General features: G+C 37.1%; 1 protein-coding gene across 1 annotated transcript in view; it reads left to right on the top strand.

Moving 5' to 3' along the window:
- Positions 1-20008, top strand: part of LOC118197693 (transcription factor E2F1-like) — a 200928-nt gene that overhangs the window by 77817 nt on the left and 103103 nt on the right. The gene's annotated exons all lie outside the window — the stretch shown is intronic.

Genomic DNA, 20008 nt, shown 5'->3' with positions numbered 1-20008 from the left:
AAATTTTGAAAAGTCAACCGACATTTTTCAAACCCTAAAATTTTCAAATAATTTTGGTTTTCTTTAGTTTGGAGAAACGCCTTCTCTAGATCAGCTGGCGACTTTTATGTTTTCGAAAAATGATAAAAAGTTTGGGTTTAAATTGGCTCCTGATCATAAACAATCATTTAAAGATTTAAACTGATTTTCTTTTGAACAGGCATCAAAGACTATCCTCAGTTTAGTGATGGATTTGTCATCCCTCATAAAGGGTCTATGCGGTATGAAATAAACATTCTCAACGTCATTATCTGAAAGTTCGTCCATTACCTTGTTTCCCTTATGTTTAGTAACATTATCTTTACATCCTTGGAAAAGTTCATTTTTCGCTAGCTGATGTTTTAATTCAAAGAAGCGATTTTTGCCATTTTGAAATTAGTTCCTAACCCTTCCTTACGTCGTTCCAATATAATTTCACTTCATATATGGTACTAACGAATTTCAAATTTACTAATGATTTCTTTATTTTCGAAAAAGCGTCGCTACAAATACTATTTGCATCAAAGTTTTACTATTTTGCTCTTTTACCCCTGGATGGTTTATCTGCCAGAGGTGATCGGTGCCTATCAGTAACTGTATTTGAAAGCCACACAACGGAGTTTTCTAATTTGCTTATTTATATCTGTGTTAAGTGTAGGCAGATAAATCATTGCGGCAGAATTTGTATCTGCACAAAGTATATATATTTCACTCGGCAGTTTTCAGATTCTGTAATGTAACCTTGACAACGTCATACATTTTTTGTTGTGTTTTAAGCGCTCCAAAAGTGTATACTAGTAATTTTCCATTTCTTACAACTGGGAAGTTTATATGTAATATTAATTCTTTCATAGTAATTGTCTGTTGACCACCACTGTCAAAAAGACAAAGGAAATTTCGATTTTAAATCCGTTATATTTTCATGCAACATGTGTGCAATATAACTGCATTAAATAAATCCGATTTTTTAATCTCCCATTGAGAAATGGACGTTACTATGGCATCACTATCGTTTTTCGAAACTTCAGCAGACTTTTCATTTGGTTTCATGCATATCGAAGCATTATGAATTATTACTACATCATTTGCAGTGCTCAATCAGAAATATACACTTTGTAGCTACATAGAACTTCCTGAAACATACAAAACACCTCCCTTCATTCTTAAGTTTTCGACGCTTCTGAGGAATGGAAAGCGATTTTCAGAAATTAGTAACATATTTTGAACTGTAGCAAAAGAAGCAGTTATTCTTAATATTAGAGCAGATGCTGTAGGAATATTAGGTTTAAAATTTTGCTTTCATTATTTTTCCGATTTATGATAAGAAATCTTTACGGAACTATTCAAGAGCTTCTAACTTCACGCCATTGTAGTTTTTTTTTAATAAAGGAGATTAGTTCATTAATATCCTTGTCCGAACCTTTGGCACGTCTTCTATGGAATTCTAAAGCAATATCTGGTGGAATGAACTTAAGCAAAATTGGGTACAATAAATAACCATAACTTCTAGATGCAACCGTTAACAGTTTAAATTACCAATTTGAGTTTCGCAATTATCATAGAACTCTCTAAAAGCTCTTAAATTTACGTAATTTTTTATTGGATTCAAATTCAAAATCTTATTCATATGGACGTTAACAACAACGTGTGTCCTACCTAACCGCTCTTTGAAAAGGGTGGTAGCAAAGGTATAATTGTCATTATTCAATGAAAACCCAGATACAGCTGCATTTCCACCAGGCAGCGATTTCAAATAACAAAAAATCATCAACTGGTGTCAAATGTTCATTACTATTCATAGCATTTGAAAATTAGTTCCAAAACTCAAGATATAAGCAAGAATTACCGTAATATTTTTCGATTGTAAGTTTTGGAAGCTTTATAAAATTAAATCTAATGTTATTACTGGGACACAATAGGGGTTGGACAAAAGTATGGAAACACCGAAATAAAAACCCTTATATATATTACACATATTACATACACATATAAACACAGATATTGCTGTATCTAATACGGTGTAGGAAAACCGCTGGCATGCAAAACAACTTACAGTGTTCTCAGAATGGATCAGAGGGTCTTGTGGTTTGCCAGGGAATCTTATACCATTTTTCTTGTAAAATACTGGCAAGATAAGTTAACGATGACGGTAGTGGATGCGCTCACGCAGGTTTCTCTCCAAAATAGCCCACAAAGGCTCAATAATATTTATAGCTGGTGATTGTGGTGGGCATGGTATATGTGAAAATTCACCCTCATGCTCAGAAAGCAAGTCCTGGACGATTTGATCTCAGTAAACAAGAGCTCCATTGTCTTTTGGAACAAGGCATGACTGTTGCGGAACAAAATTTGTACCACGGGATAGATGTGAACAGCCAGAATGGTTACATAATCCTTGGCAATAATGTGACGTTGGACAGTAATGATGAGTCGAGTTCCTTAGAATACCACAGTATGGCTACACGAACCATGACCAAACCCCCGTTTTGTTTACTCTTGGCAGCAAACAACCTCTGTCATACGCTTGGGATGGCATTTGCCAAACGTAAGCTCGCCCAAAAGTTGGAAACTGTGTGAAGCAAGACTCATCTGACCAAATGACTGTTCTCCACTGCTCCAGTCCAGGTGTTATGACTTATTTCTCCTCTTGTAGGCATTTTTAATCGAAGATGAGTAGCTCTTTAATTGCAGCTCACCCAAAGGTACTCTGTAGAGCTCCCTTCATATTGCTTTGGTACTGACAGGGTTTGCGAGTGCGATATTTAGTCCAGCAGTCACTTTTACGACTATAGCTCTCTAATATTTCACCACAATCCTCTTAAATAGTCGTCTGTCATGATACTCAACATATTTTTTCGTCGGCGCTGGGATTTAGCGAATGCGTTTTTTCTCGTTTTCCTCTATGAATTAAAAATCTTAAATGCTATGACACTTGAAACACCAAATACTTCAGCTGCCTTGGTTACGGAAGCACCCACCATACGAGCTTCAACAATTTACCCACGTTTGATTTAACAATTGCAACATATTGAGGACGTTGTACAGGTTAGCATTGAAGAGTCTTCTTTGTTTCGGTATCATCCAAAGGAAGACACTACTGAAAAGACTCAGTAACGAATTCTCGCTATGTCTTTGAAGACCAGATACTGCAAAAGAAGGTTTAAATAACTTTTTTATTTGAACTAAGCAAAGATTTCACTCACTCGGTGCTCACAATTACCGCCACTTATGGCTAAGTAATTCGAACAGAAAATAAAAATATAAAATCACAATAAAGATGGGTTACGCGACTGGCTTCTTAATGGTCTAAACCGTTAAATCGGCTGCACTTAGCAAAGCTGAACCTTGATTATTAATATGATCTAAAGAAAGTGGCTAAGCAGCAACTATTCACGTACACTGCTACTTCACGCGGCATCAATTCGAACTAACTCTTTTTTTATTAAAACCGGTGCTTAAATACTGATTCCGAACTCACTTAGATTTGTATACTACGACATTGTAATTTACATTTTGGCAGTAAACTGAAATCAGAAGAGAAAGCAAAGTTTCACGAATTAAAATTAATTGGGTAGAATAAAATAAGGTTTTTACAGTATTTCTCGCCAGAATATAAATATTTTAAAATAGGTCTTTAAACGACCTATTCGAAAATATTAAATTCTAACTTAAACTCGAAGAGCCAGCTTTACAATCTAATGAAACTAAATACTTTAAGATTTAAAATTTAGCAATACAATTCAAGGAACACATCTTGCAATCTTGGCTAACATATTTTGCGTTGAATCTTTCTAGTGGATCTGAAAGGAAACCAAAATTAGTAAAGTTTAAGATAATGCATGCATTTAGCTAGGCAATTCATGAAATGAAGTTTCATAAGTTTAATTTTTCACCCCTAGCTCTCCAGCATATGAGTTTACTGAAATCTTTAAACGCAAGTAAAAGTGGGGTGTTAAATAACTTCTCCCTCTGACCGACAACCTACATGTTAATAACCTCAGACTCCCTGTGACTCGCTGGCGCCCTCTATGAAGAACAAGGATGCCAGCGTTAGCGAAATGCAGGGAAAGAAACAGTAAAACGGGCCACGCAAAACGATTAGGATTATTATATTGTACTTCAGAACAGATCACGCGCTGAATGGTTTAAAAATTAAACTATAATCTTTGGAACAGTTTTGTAAGTTACACGATATAGTTGTACTGGATTACTCCGAATAAAAACGTTTAGAAAGCAATAGTTAACTTGATGTTTGACGCCGAACAATCAAATATAAGAACGGTCACGACAAATTGCTGACAGAAGTGCGATATTAGATTAATGGCGTCATAAGGTTATCAAATCGGATTATAAAGTGTAAATTGAAGACTTAGAGGTAAGAATTTTACAATGTGTATGTTAAAATGGATAAAGTGAAAACGCTTATTAAAAAGCGCGGAGCTTTCAGAACATCAATAATTAACATTGTAAACAAAGTACAAGGTAACTAAAAATATTCTTGCCGTTTTGGACAGTCAGAAAGAAAAGGCCAAAAAAACAAATAATAATCATCTGTAATCCTCAAAGTAATCACAATTGGCGTCCAGTGCCTTTTAATGAGTGCCAGTGCCTTTAATGAGTGCCAGTGCCAGTGCCTTTTAATGAGTGGTTAGCTGTGCGATGCCATCGCGGTAAAACTCGGGAATCATGGACGCAAAGAAGTCCGTGAGGGCCTTTTCGAATTATAGCCGGTTATTGAAGGATTTCCCACGAAGATGGTTGTCCTGGGAATGGAAAAGGTAGTCTGCTGGCGCGAGGTCTGGGGAGTATGGTGAATGGAGTAGCGCCTCTCAGCTCAGTCGCTGGATGGTGTCCCTGGCCTCCCGAGCCACGGAGGAGGAATACACTCGTACGATTGACCATTTCTGGCTCTTAATTCTGCTGCGAGTACAGGCCTGCCGTGATGGTTTGGTCCACTGGCAGGAGCTCATAGTGCACCACTTGGCGACTAGTCCACTAGATGCAGAGCATGATCTCCCGTGGGTGGAGAGAAGGTCTCGCAGTGTGTGGCACAGGGTCCCGTGGTGACACCCAATATCTGGAACGCCTGGGTGTGTCATACTGCACTCACTTTTCATCGCTGGTGAGTACTGAATCAAATATGTATGCATTACGGTGGCGAGTAAGCAATGACAAACAGGCAGCGACACGCTGTTGCTTGCATCGGACAGTGAGTGGGGTACCCACTTGCTCAGTTTGTATGCCTTTCCTATACGGTGCAAATGGAGTTTGATCGTTTCATCAGATACCTGGAAGTGTGCAGCAAGCTCACCACATGTTTGGCTACTGTTACTCTCTATGGCTGCGCTCAGAGCCTCATCTTCCAGCGCTTGTAGCGGACCGCCGCGTGGGGCATTACTGAGCTATATATCCCCTGACAGGAACTTCTGGAACCATTGCCTAGCGGTTCGTTCGTTAATGGGATCATCCCCAAGGGCCTGGCAAATTCGGGGACTTAATTCTGCTGCTGACAGGCCCACTTCGTGATCATACAGCAAACAACTCCGAACGAGCGCCTTTGACGTGTCCATTTCAACCAGTCGGTGTGTGAGTTATGTTTTAAATAGCGATGCAACGCGCTTTTATACTCTTGGTCAATGTCCGGACACCCATCCAACGACTTCATCGCTAGGTTCGGCCACTATTTTTATGTTGGGGTTCACTCTTCCAATGTCATATCAGAAACGGCAAGAACGTTTTTGGTTACCTTATAGATGACGATATGAAACGTAGTAGACTAAAAATTTACTAAATCCTTTAGCATTATTAATTGAAAAAGAACTGTATAACTTAAATGAAAAACTTGTATCTTTGATAGATGATGAAAGGAAATTTGAAACGGAACTTGAAAGTTCTATGAAATATAAGGATAAAGTAATTTTATGTAAATCTAGAATAAATATATTTTTAAAATGCAGTCAAGAACAGCACAAAACAAATTCGGATATTAGATCTGAATATAAGAGTGAAAATCATCAAGTTCGTCTTCCTTAGAGATGACGTAAAATTCAATGGATAAATTTCTGGAATTCATTTAATATCGCGATACACGTCAATATTAACCTTTCGAAAGTAGAAAAATTTAATTACTTAAAATCCTACTTTAGTAGATACTGCCGCCAATGCTATAGAAGCTTTTTTAATATCTGAAGGAAATTACGATGCAGCAATACAGATTTTTACATACTAGTATAGGAAGACGGAATGTAATCATAAATACACATATGTTAAAACTCTTAAATCTCTCCTGTTTACCGATAAAGCGACTCTTTAAAATTAAGAAGGTTGTATTATCAGGTTCTGTGTTTCTCCTTACTTGCTTGGGGAACATTCAAGAACCTGACTCGGAACAGGGAGCTCACTAAAGCTATGTTCAATAAATGTGGGAAGTAGACAAGATACACAGGAAGGTATACGAAACCCTTTATTTTTCATTCTTTACAATAATTTCCGGACTTCGGAATACAGAGACCAACCACTTGTGGTCTGAACGTAAGAATATAAAAATATTAACTAAACTCTAACTTAACTTTGGAATAACAAACAAGGGCCTACGTGGAAGATTGGCCGTATATTAACAGGAAGCCGTATGTAGTACAGAGAACTGTTAACACTACAATACGTTTAAAATTATTAAGAGGACTAAACCTCTGGCCTGGAAGGCGACCAGCAACCGAGTAAAACTGCTAAGGCTAGCGGCCTGCTTCTACTAACTCCTTCCTCTCTTGCTTGGCAAAAAGCCACAACTTAAGTACTTGGCGTTCGCCAGACAAATTTGCATAAATAAAGCTTTTAATTCTGGCCGGAAGTAGAAAATAAGAAGTGATAGTAAAGATTTAAAATAAAATAAACGTTAGTAAAACTTAAGATCCTTACAGTATGACACTATAGAAATACAGGTTGGAAGTCTTTCTTCTTTAAATGTTAATCCCAAACTTATAACAATCGCAGTTTTTATTAGAGTTATTCCAGCAGATTTAGGATTAGAATATAGTCGTATGAATGATGATAAGACATGTTTCGATATAAATAAATTCCTAGAATTTCTCAAAAACATTACAAGTTCGAGAGAGAGCAAACGCATTTAATGCAGACGATAGAATCGCCATGTAAAGTTGCAGCTTAACTCCAAAAAGCCATTACTAACAGATGCAGATCGTCATGAGCAGCGACGCGAATATAAACAACTGACTAACGAGAAGTCTTACACTGTATCGTTCGTGTCTAAAGCATGTTTATTTTGTGATTCACTAATCCACGATGCAGCAAATTGTTCAAAAATTGACATAGGCTCGAAAAGAGAAACTAAAAGGACAGGGTCGGTGTTACAAATGCCTCGGCAAGAGGCATATGGCGAAAGATTGCAGAATACAAATTCGTTGTGAATTATGCAGTAAACCTCATCATTCGTCTTTATGTAATTCTGAAAAGGAAAATTTGGAAATCGATAAACAATGTAGTAAAACGGAAAATCATTTACTTACCGCAAATATATCAAATGATGCTTTAATGAGTTTGAAAGATATGTCTAACAGAATTAATAGTCATTTTGATTCTTTCATTACTGTACAAGTAAAATGTGATATTAAAGTGTTAAATGCTGTTTTTGATACTGCCACTCAGATCAGTATTATAAAGAGTATCGTTGTGCCAGACTATTGTAAAAGACCATGTGAAAGTGTAATATTAAAATCTGCATTTGGTCAGAAGTTTGAGACACCATTAATAAATGTAAATTTAGTGATGAGTTCACAACCAAATACAGTGTACGCATCTGTTACAGTCGTGTGTGCTGCAGTTGATAATCTAGTACATGATTTACTATTAAATTTTAGTACTTATAATGAACTGATTACATCTAAAGGCAATTTTGAAAGTTGTGTTAATAGTCTGAATGTGGATGAGCCACAGCGGTCTCATGAAGATATTTCTGTTAGTATGAAGAGGATGAGGAAAGTGATTTACTGCAAGTCCGTCAGAAAACTGAGAAAGAAGAGGAAGATGAAGAGGATGATTATTTAAAATGTTTGAAAGGTAAAAAAAAAAAAAAAAAAAAAAAAAAAAAAAAAAAAAAAAACACGAAAAGAATATTCAGAAAGAAATGTCCTTTTTGAAGAAGTTTAGGAATGATCCAAACCTGGATGAGAGTAAGAGATTTTATTTTAGATAAGAAATGTAGAGGAAAATACACTCATGTCCATAAATTAAGGATAATTCGGAGTCACGCAGAAATCGAACTCTAAAATAAATATATCATCTGTAAAATCACTACACACATCTTCAAGAATCATATGCAAATTTCGGGAAGTAACCAGATGACACCCATGGTACGTCACAATGACGAGAGTGTAAGAGAGTGATATATAAGGAATACAGGCAAAGAAGTAAAATTGTTCGCAGGCACTTTATAAGCATTTCAGTGCAATAACCAAATAGTTATGACACAAAGGACGCATTTGGATGATTTTTTACGTGGTAGAATTATCGGCCGTCTGGAATGTGGGCGTACCCAACTGGAAGTATCAGACGAACTTGGAATTGCCCAGAGTGTCATCTCCAGGCTTTGGCAACGATTCCAAGATGATGGTAATATGAGTAGACGTTACAGCACAGGTCGCCCCAGAGTTACAACGCCGAATGAGGACTGGTATTTGGCAGTTACTGCCAAAAGAAACAGGCAGAGCGTAGCTTCAGACCTGTCTCGTTAGCTCTCTTCAGCCACTGGTACGACAATTTAAAAGCAGACCGTATACAGACGCTTAGGGCAGATTGGTCTATATGCTCGTAGACCTGTCAGATGCGTTCCACTTACTGCAACTCACTGTCGCCTGCAACCTGGAGTAGAGAGCATGCATCGTGGACACCGCAACAGTGGGCTTGTGTGATGTTTTCCGACGAGTCTAGGTTTAGCTTGCAGTCTGATTCTCGCCTGACTTTCTTATGGAGAGCTCCAGGTACCCGTTACCACCAAGAAAACATCATTGAACGACACCGTTACGGTGGTGCAGGAGTGCTCGTTTGGGATGGAATTTTTCTGGGTTCCAGAACTGACCTGCATGTTCAAATTGGAACCATGACAAGCCAAATCTATCGGGACGTCATTCTGGAACAACATGTACGTTTTTTTCGGGGCGCCATGGCCGCACAATTTGTGTTTATGGATGACAACGCCCGTCCTTACCGTGCAAACATCGTAAGCGAATACCTTCAATCGGAGGATATCACCCGTATGGACTGGCCAGCATTCTCACCGGACTTGAATCCAGTAGAGCACATGTGGGATATGCTTGGCCGATGAGTTGCAGCCCGTCAACCTCCTGCTACATGTCTACCGGAACTTCGGAGAGCATTGCTTTTTGAGTGGTGTACCCCCAAGATCAGATCGATAATTTGATACTGAGCATGCCTAGGCGTTGTGCGGACTGTATTGCATCGTCTGGGAGACATACAATGTATTAACATTCATACCAACCATGTAATATTAGTTTTTTGTAAATAGGTTTTTTTTTTGTAATTTGCTCCAGGGAGAAAAAATCGCTAATTTTTTTAATAATATGAAACATATAGCATCTTTTTTTGCTCTTTACCTTTTGCTTAAGAAATAAGCTTTACAAATAAGTCAAATTTGTTTTGCTTCTAACTCTTCCTTTGCCTGATTTTGCATTATCCTTAATTTATGGACATGAGTGTATTAAAAGGATGGGATTCTGACTTATGAAGAAACAGATATTGCAATGCTGAGCGATGATGAAGAGGATTTGAAAAAGCAAGAATTGTTTAAAGGTAAGTATAATTTCCGATTTGAAGAGCCTTATTCAAAATTCATTAAACGATATCCAAGGATGATTGAAGATTCACTTAGACGTGTTGATAATAAAAGAAAGAAAAAGCGTGAAGAATACATTGAAATAAAAAAAGGAAGAAAGAGGAGAACTGAAACGTTTGAAAGCTAAAGAAAAAGTTTTGAAGCTGAAAGAAGTGCCTGGCCAATATGAATTGAACCTTAATGAAGGTGATATTGAAAGTGATTTTGATCCTGAAAAACATAACCAGAAAACGAAAGAGGTTTTTAATGTGATTATTATCCTATTCAAGAAGTAGAGTGTCCAAAATTTCTATATGATGAGGAACTCTATAATGAAGATTGGGACCATTGGAGTCGACCAAGTAAAAGTGATGAGTGCGGTGAAGAACAGCTTGAAGAAAGTGCTTCTGAAACATCAAATGTTGAGATTACAATTTCCCCAAAGTTATTCTAAATCAGAGTTTGAGAAAGTAATGATTGAGTCAACTCACACAGGAAGGATAAAGGTTAAAAAGAAACCGTTACTTGATAAAGTAATTTCTAAACATAAACCAGTTTTTGATCCAGATGGGAAAACGCTTGATGACTATTTGGATGAGTGGATCGGATTACTAAGATATAATTGGTTTACCTGTCAGATTCAACTATAAGAAAGTAAATACAGCCAAATGACTTTGGACTGATTGCTGATGAAATTCTTGCAGCTGATGACAAGGAATTAAATCTTATGTTTTAAATACCTATGTTTGTATTCTTATACGATTATTATTATTATTATTATTATTATTATTATTTTAGATATTGTTCCTTTAGTCGATTTCAAGTAAAGTACTTTTTTTACACCGTTTAAGCACCTACCTGAATGGGGAGATGTGAGGCATTGATGCCCCTAATGAAGAACGAGGACGGCAACGTCAGCGAAATACAGGGAAAAAACAGTAAAACGGACTAGGCGAAACGATTATGGTTATTATATTGTACTTTCAAATAGATCACGCGCTGAATGGTTTAAAAATTAAATAAAAATCTTTATAAGAGTTTTGTAAGTTGCACGAATGATATAGTTGTACTGGATTACTATGAATAAAAACGTTTTAAAAGGCAATAGGTTACTTGATGTTTGACGCCGAAAAGATCGATTCCAAGCAATTCATTGAGGAAAGTAGCCTTAATGCTATTTAGGTATCTGGCCGGCCGGTAATTAACATCATTAACTATTTGGCAGTAACTCTACTCTGTTATTTAAACAAGGATGCCTACCACATTCAAACTGTGCATCAGCTTAAAGCCGAAGACTATGCAGCTCAGCAAGTCGTGTTATGATTTGTTGGAAGCTGTGGATAATGAGAACTTAATGGAGAATGTTCTCTGTAGCGACGATGGCACTATCCATCTCAGCGGCCAAGTTAATCAGCCCTCATTCGGCAATTATGCCGAATGAGGGCTGATGAACAACCAGATGTGCTATATGAATCTCAGGGAGCTGCATCTAAAGTTAATGTATGGATTGGAATAACTAGCTCTGTGGACCTCTCATGTTTGCAGAAAGGACCATCACTGGTTACATTTATCTCGATATGTTGCAACAATATCTTGAGCCACAGGTAGTATCATATGGCATTATTGACACTGTTGTCTACCAACAGGATCGGGCACCTTCCCATTATTGTGCGTAATTATCTTCTTAATAAAACTTTTCCTAATAGGTGGATTGGTTGTGGCTTTCAACGACTTTGGGCTCCACAATCACCAGACTTAACTCCCCTAAAATGTTTTGTATGGAATTTTTTCAAGTCAAAAGTGTACCGAGTGAAGACTGGCAGCATTGAAATGGCTGCAGCAGCTGAAATTACACCAATAACTTTAGTTCCAGAGTTTAATGGAATGGTGGCAATTTTGCGTTGACGCTCAAGGAAAGAATAAAATCCATAGCTCTTTGAAAAGTAGCGGAGACACCACATAAACCGAATGGCCTACGTAAAAGTACGTAAGCGCCAGATTTGGTGATAAACGCAGTTTTATGAACATCCTCTGGTTTCATACTGATCTGAAAATAGCCAGAAGTAAAGAGTCGTTCTCATATATCTCATTGATTTAATTTGTCTAATTATCTCCTCTATGATAGGCAGTGGATATACGGTATATATTGTGATATTGCGTTTTCGATAGTCATTTGCAAACCACCATGCTTTACTTTCCGTAGGGGGGAATGTTGTTTTTTTTACCACACAACACGACTGGGCTTGCAAATGGACTACTAGAAGGCATAATAATTTTGTTTTTTAACATCTCAGCTATGTGCTCTTCTATGATTGCTTCTTTAACTTTATCATAGCTGTAGTGTTTAGCCCTTCAGGACAAATTATCCCCAATGTTCACCGCGTGGTTTACCACCTTTGTAAGCGTCGGTTTCTCACTAAATAACTCAGCAACTTTACTTACCAATTTTTCAGTCTTTTTCCTCCTGTTTCAGTTGGTTCAGCTGCAGCGCTGGAGACTAACTTCCGCAGATTTTTTTTTTTCCTTCGCCATGTGTAACGTAAAGAGATAGCCTCTAGGAAGTTTATCCATGCTTCCTCTGACTTTAGAAAATCCATACCTAAAATGACACTAGCTTGCAAATCTTTAACTACAAAAAGAAAAAAAAAAGTAACTTTTAGTTGCTCATCTTTTACTTGCATGTAGATTGGCAATTTTTCAATACAAGCACATGGTATCCCTTGGGCTGCAATCATTGCCCTACTTTCGGTTTTGTATAACCTGTAACGTTTGCAATGTGTAAAAAATTTTCCGTCCAAAAATTACTCTGTGCTCCCGTGTCAATTAACTGTGCCCGTGCCGACACGTTGTTAAAAAAAAATTCTTATTTTATGCTAACTCTAATTATTTGACCATATTTAGGTGTATTTTGGAGGAATTTTTCTCTTCCCGGGGCAGCTGGCCTCCCTTCTTTCCAGCGCCCCTCAGAAGTTTAACTGCTTTGGTTTCGTTTCTTCTTTCCGCTCTTTATCTCCCATTTGGAGGTCGCTTCTCTTTGGAGAAAAGTCTTTCTTGCGATTGCATTTTGACTGCCGTCGTTCATCTGGCTTAGGCATGCAGAAATTTCTATACTCTTGCCCATACCTCTGCGTGCGTAAATTATTGAAAATGCGTCCGCTCTCGTACTTTGTGGCCAGCTCAAATAGTTACAAACGTCGCCGGGTTTCGAATTTTTATGAAATCTTGCGCTGGTGGGAGTAATCTCGTCAGGATGATGTGAATTACTTCGTCGTCGGGTATTCTTCCATACAGTAATTTAACCATTTGAATTCTACGCTGAATGAAGTTTGCCGGATCTTTCCTGTCCATCTGGTACCGGTTGTGCAGCTCGGTTTCCAACCGCTCACATTTCTTTACGACTGGAAAGGCAAGAAGGGCGGTTTGGAAGTTTTAATACCTATACGTTGGTGTCCCCGGTTCTCCAAGTACGAATTTGTCAATGCCTTTATACCAACACGGGGCTTGTCTTCGGAGAACTGACGTTGCTATTGCCAGTTTTTGGATTTCGTCAACTGGATAGAGCTTGAAGTGATCGTCCAAATGGTCCACAAATGCCGTTGGTGAACCTTTGCCGTCGAATACGCATGAGGCCTCATCGAAGTTCTCACGGTGTCGGTAATGTACCCAAATCCTTCCGTACGTTAGCTTGAGTCACAGGTGCTCTTGAAGTGCATGGGGCCAGGTTGCCTGTACCATTTTCCATGGTTCTAAACTGTTTCGGGCACCACTTGTTGAGTCTTCTTGTTTATCTTGGGATCATCCAAGGGTAGACTCTACTGAAAAGACTGAGTAGCGAATTCTTGCTCTGTCTTTGAAGAACAGATACTGCAGAAGAAGGTTTGAATAGCCTTTTTATTTGAACTAAACTTCACAAAGATTGCACTCACTCGATGCTCACAATTACCACCACTTATGGCTAAGTAACTCAGAACAGAAAATAAAAATGTAAAATCACAATAAAGTAAGATGGGCTACACGAATGGCTCTTTAATTATTTAAACCACTAAATGGGCTGCACACAGCAAAGCCCAATCTAGAATATCAATATGATCTAAAGAGAGTGGCTAAGCAGCAACTATTCACGTACAAAGCTACTTCAAACACGCTGCATCAATTCGGGACACACTCTCCTCCTACTACTTTAAAACCGCTGCTTAAATACTGATTTCGAACTCACTTAGATTTGCATACTACGTCATTAAAATTTACATTCTGGCAGAAAACTGAAATCAGAGGCGAAAGGGGAGTTTTATAAATTAAAAATAATTGGTTAGAATAAAATAAGGTCTTTACAGCGTTAGTGAGCAAACGCATCAGCTCCACCAACAGCTTTTGCTAGAATAAACATTTAAGTTCAAGCATGCATTTTCACGAGGTGGTTCCATATTTCTGTCCAACCACTGTATTTTCACGACTTAAGACGCTAGAATCATGAGATTAAGATAGGCTTGGTGTTCAAATTTCTATCTAAATATCGAGTTTCACCTTCAGTTTATCAAGATCTGTCTGTCCATTAAACTTTATATTATATATTAATATATTAAGTTAAATAAATAGGCGCTTACTTGGTAAAATTTATTTTTCAAAGTTTTTATCCAAATATCCTGTTGCGTTGTCGCCAAAATAAAGCGCCATTTTGCACTTCAAAGCAAATGAGTATCATTAGTCTTTACTGTAAACACGGTTCAAGAATCTCTTCAGTATGAGAATAAATCAACACACTAATTATTTATAAGTTAACGTAATAGCTGTTTTAAATTACTCGCAAAGCGAGAGTTCATTTTTATTATTACCGACTCAGTCGGTAGGATTACCGCAGAAGTATGCAAAATATCCTAAGCACGCTGCTTCCTAAGCCTAACGGCCAAAGCACGCTGCTTCGAAACAGATTAAACTGTCCGTTGCATAGACTGTCAACCAGACGTTTACTGCCAAAAATTTACGAAATTTTAACTGCAAGCGACTGTAAATATAGGGTGCGGCATTAGTAGGATATTACGTTCATAGTAGGATATTAAAAACGCACCATAAGGCAGTAACTGTAATGTATTTATTACCTCTTATGTCAATTAATAGTTAAAGGTATGCCATTTACTAATGTGTAAGTCATTGTCCATTGCGTGGATTACTTTTTTCAAATGATGCCCCCTCTGCACAACACATTCATCTAGGCAGCGTTTGAAGCTTGGCATAACTCGGCGTAGCGTATTCCCTGGGACGGCAGTTCGGATGCGATCCTTCAACTCAGGAATTGTGGCACAACGTGTTCGGAAAACTTCTTACTTCTGGTGCCCCCAAAGTTTGCACATGAAAGATCAGGTGAGCGAAGGTTTTAGGAAATGTCACCAAAACGGGAAATTCCTCTACCTGGAAATGGTCTGTCGCAATGGTCTGTCCATCTGGAACGTTCCCATTACGTCCGAAGTTGAAATGTTGCCGAAATAGACGCTGGGTAGCAATAACAGAGTAGTCATTCTTGAAATAACTTTCAACAGCAAAGGCACGATGCTGTGCACTACACCGATCCATATCACTGTCACACTCGAAATGGCAGGTCATTAGTACACGAATGCGGCACGAGCTGGCGCGCAATCATGCAGTACGTCATTGTACTACGCAAGTCAAATTACGCTATGAACGCTGCCGGACCCTATATAAAAGGTAGCGTGTTATATGTCTCCCGACTTCTTTTTCAGCCTTTTATGAATAATTAACACGTATTTATTAGTAAAAGCTTGGAGATAAAATCACGTCAAACATGAGTTCGCTCATTTCACATGATCTTTGCCGCGCTTTAAGCAAGATGGTTGAAAATGTTTTGCCACGCAATTTCCTGTACAAAATAAGTAAAGCATCTTTGGTTTCCTGCGAAAATTTTGAGTGCGAAGTTATATGTAGGCATAATTATATATGTAAAAAGTAGAAGTTTTAGCTTTTCTTATTGCCGTCTATATGAATAATAATAATAGCCAATGCACAGCTTTATTCAAAGTGAACCAACCTAATTTGCATTCCTACAGAGTTAATGTGTTAAATTTCACATTAATAATTGTTCACTCTTAAATGCATTGCCTGCACAAGAAATACTCTTCAAACTGAATGAATTTATCCATATATAACATTTAATGTTAACAATAAGTATAATCAGATCATTCATAATATAAATATATCTTATACTTTCAAAGTCGGAGGAATGTAAGCATTGAGATAAGGAAATACTAGATTCATTGTACCACTTCCAGTTATTATCAGCTCAATAAAAAAATTATACACTTTTCTTAATCCACAGATGTTTGTTAAATGCATAATATTCGAGGCTAATTGTAGCTTGAATCATTTTCTCGATATACAGGGCAATAATATACCGCGAGCATTAATCCGAGCAAGTGCGTGATAACTTTCACAATGTGAAATGTTGACAATTAAATAAACTTATAAAATGAAAGAACTACGAGATTTCCAACTAAAATGATAGGAGCATTTATACGCGATACATGTATAACTGCGAAAATGCAAAACCAAAATAAAATGTAAACAACAACACGTGTTCATATGCGCTGTTTCAAAGACTCAGGGTCAAACAAGCAAAAGAAGTCGTATTTCGTGGTTGCCTTCACCAGTGAAGGTTGCACTTTTGTCACGTGATCTCGTACGACGTCCCTGCCTCGTGCTTCGTGTACCAGCAGTATGCCTAGCGAGCATCGCTCAGTACTCGTTGATCAATCGTATGTTCATTTAATCACCTTAGGTTACGATGCAAGTGAATCTACTAAAGATTATTGATGATTTGCAGCAAGTATTAAAAGGTGGAAAACCTGTTAAAGGTGCTTTACGCAGAGCTAAAAAGATTTTCTACGCCTTCACTGACGCAGAAAGCCTGGAAAGATCGCAGTTTTACGACCGAGAAAATTCTAAAATGCTTCTGAAAAATGACCCGTTCACCTTCGAATTTGTTCGTAGGCAGAACATGAGACTCAACAAGATGACTGAAAAGTCACGGTCTGCCGCTTCTTCAAGCAAAAAAGATGCTGTACCCCGCAATCTACTTGATGAAGGGTGGAAAACACCTTCAAAAATTGCTAAGTTGTTCCCGGATCCGGACTCTGAACCAAGGAAATCCCCACTCAAGACGAAGTCTGCTCCTGTGCTTGTCACAGATATTGCTACCAAAAATAATTTTGATGTGTGGTCTGCTGTTCCCCCTTGTCGAGCCGGAAACATCGCACTTACCCTTAGAAGCTCGTTGGTCCACTTTTGAAAACACTCCCTGTGTTCCGATACTGATGTGCACTTGTGAATTATGCGTACCGTAAAGTCTCGTGTAGAAGTGGAATTAAAGGTGTAGAGGATTTGTGCAGTTTTTGAGTTATTATTTGTTTAGGCAGGTTCGAATAGTTTCTGATCAATGTCATTTTGTTTCTCAAAAGTTTTTTTAAACGAAAACATAAGCCCAGGTATATATTGACGCTGGATTCCAGTTGCTGTCATTAATTACTCTAAATTAGCTGAAGATTTTACAAAACAACTGCCTAACAGAATTCTGGTTCATTTTAAACAGTCTATATATTAAACTTTGTTATTATTCTGGCAAGGATGCTAAAATTTATGAGATGAGCATTCAGAATTGATTTCCGGTTTTAGTGTTCGTTATGCAACTCAACTTACGTAATAATTTTTAATATCATATCGATGCACAATAGCAAAATGCCTAGGAAAAATCTAATAGCAAAATATTACGTAAAACTTAACGAAAAGAAGTTTCGGTGTAAGTTTTGCTTCAGATCTACATGTGCCTCATATTACGCGAGAAAGAAACATTTATTACTGTATCATACAGACCAGCAATTACCAGCATCATGGGAACCACTGGCAAGTATCGTTTTCTATCTAGCGGAATGTGAATCTTCATTATTAAAAAAAAGAGCAATTAAAGTGAATGAATCTTGTGATTTTTTAAGTATTTTCACTGTTTATGTAATTTTACGTTCGATTTTTAATTTTTTATATGTTTTTTAAAACGTTTATTACGTGCTCCGCCATGAGGCACTTAACCGAAAGATAAGGATGCTCTGTGAATGACTTAAGAGAAACTGGCTCAGATGGGAAAAACCACTGAAACACCCATGCAGCCAGCCCGTTCGCCGGAACCGAACTGCAAGCGTAGCAAATGTTGATGTTTTATGCGTTAACTTTCCAGCACGCCTGCTTCGCCATTTTGCATGAGCACGTGCGCGACGACGTCTGTTATTTTACGGTTTTCGTCACGAAAAACGGCAGAAATGAGTGAATATTTATAATGAATTTGTTAAGAAATAAAAATTAAGCTTATTATTGTAAAACACATATGATATAATTGAAATTATTTTTAAATGTTTATATTAGTCAGATGGAAAGGCAATGATATATTTCATCATAGAAAATTTGAAATTTTTTATTTAATAACTATATTTTAAAATCCAAGTTAGTTTTAATACTCATCAAAGGCAAGTATAGACAAATAAAAACGAAACTGCACTCACCTTGGCAGGAAAAAAACGTAAGATTAGCATTAGTTACTTCTGCAAGGAAATTTACTTCTTACTGGTTACAAAAACTAATTTTAATACTTTTATTTACTTCTAAAAATAGAAATAAAAGAAAGAATAGTAATAATAGAAATAGAATACAGTAGAGTAAAAATAGAAAAACAGAATTCTAGGTTCTTTAATGTTCGAAGTTCATATTGCATTGCATGCAGATAATTTCGGTAATAGAATGTCGTTTGCACTTGTATTTAAGGCATGTCTTGCATTTCATAGATGCTGAAGATCTCCTTTTTTCTCTAACAGTGCAAACCGCATGTTCTTCGTTTCGATGAGTATTGCTCTGGCACTTTATCATTAGAAGTACATAATTATGACTTAGAAATGTTGAAATGGAAGGTATTGTTTGGATTTTGACATGCCAATAAAGATGAACTTTCATAAGACCAATAGATAAATTCTTCAGAAAGATCCTTCGGGATGGTGCTGTGTTAGCTGGCTTGAGGTAACAGTGCGGCAGTCCCTCTCTCTTGAGTACTTGCCATTTAGCACAAGCGTATTTATATAAATTATTTTAAAAAATGATCCTATTTCATCCTCTATATACTTGGCATGGTGTTTTAGCCCAGGTAATGCTTTCACAATATTTATCTTTTCTGTCTTTGAGCAGTTTGCATACTTCACTTTTTTGCCACTTAGAATATTTATCATTACCAACATAGAACCATCATCATTTCTTTTTTATATCATTATTATCCAAAATATTGTTAAGATTCACTTTAGATATTATTTATCTTGATATTTTTTTCGCTCAAATCACTATTATTCTCACAGCCAAAGGTTTCCTTATCTTCTTTTTCTTCATCAGATAATTCTGCAAGAATGTGAGCAAAATCAGCTGGTCGCGCAAATTCTTTTTGTCATGGAAACTGATATAAAAATTATAGAGTAGAATTTGTTCAAATTAAAATAATACACCCCAATTAATTACAAAATATTTGAGAAAAAATAATTTTTGAATTTTTACCCACGACCACGCGTGTGTCGTAACTTTTACGAAGAAGCTGCCGCATAGCACAAAAGCCCAGTTAAAAAAAAGTCATATGGCTTGCTGTTGGCCCATTCCATGATGTAGGGAAGGGTTGAAAGGAGGAATAGATATCACCTTTAGACGTCTCGGCTGCGATATGTGAAAAATCTGCATTAAAAACAGAATTTGTCGTAAACTTTGCACATAGCGCGTGTGCTGGAAGGTTAAACGCCAAGCGTATTTTGCGTGGCCTAAAGCCAGTTTCTTGGAACCAGTGTGTTAGTTTAAAAATCAACAGGGAACTGTTGAATTTCTCTTATAATGCTGTAGCCTTGATGATAATTCTTCAGCTATTTATCAATTTTATTATTCCTATCATATATAGTTTGTTCTGCATGTAGATATCTACCTTTCATCAAAATAAATCTTTCGTTCTGTTAATGAGATTTGGCACATTTTTGAATTGCTTAAAGTTTTTCTCAGTGGGATAGAGATTGAAATCTTTGTGGCTGTATAATTTAGTATTTTGTCTGTGTGCAGCTTAGTTTATCTGAA

Source organism: Stegodyphus dumicola, chromosome X1 (genome assembly GCF_044657685.1).
Source record: "Stegodyphus dumicola isolate Sdum_Otavi_A_Nest chromosome X1, ASM4465768v1".
NCBI classification, from domain to species: Eukaryota; Metazoa; Arthropoda; class Arachnida; order Araneae; family Eresidae; genus Stegodyphus; species Stegodyphus dumicola.
The sequence above is the reverse complement of the archived record's forward strand: the minus strand, read 5'-3'. Positions and strand labels throughout refer to the sequence as shown.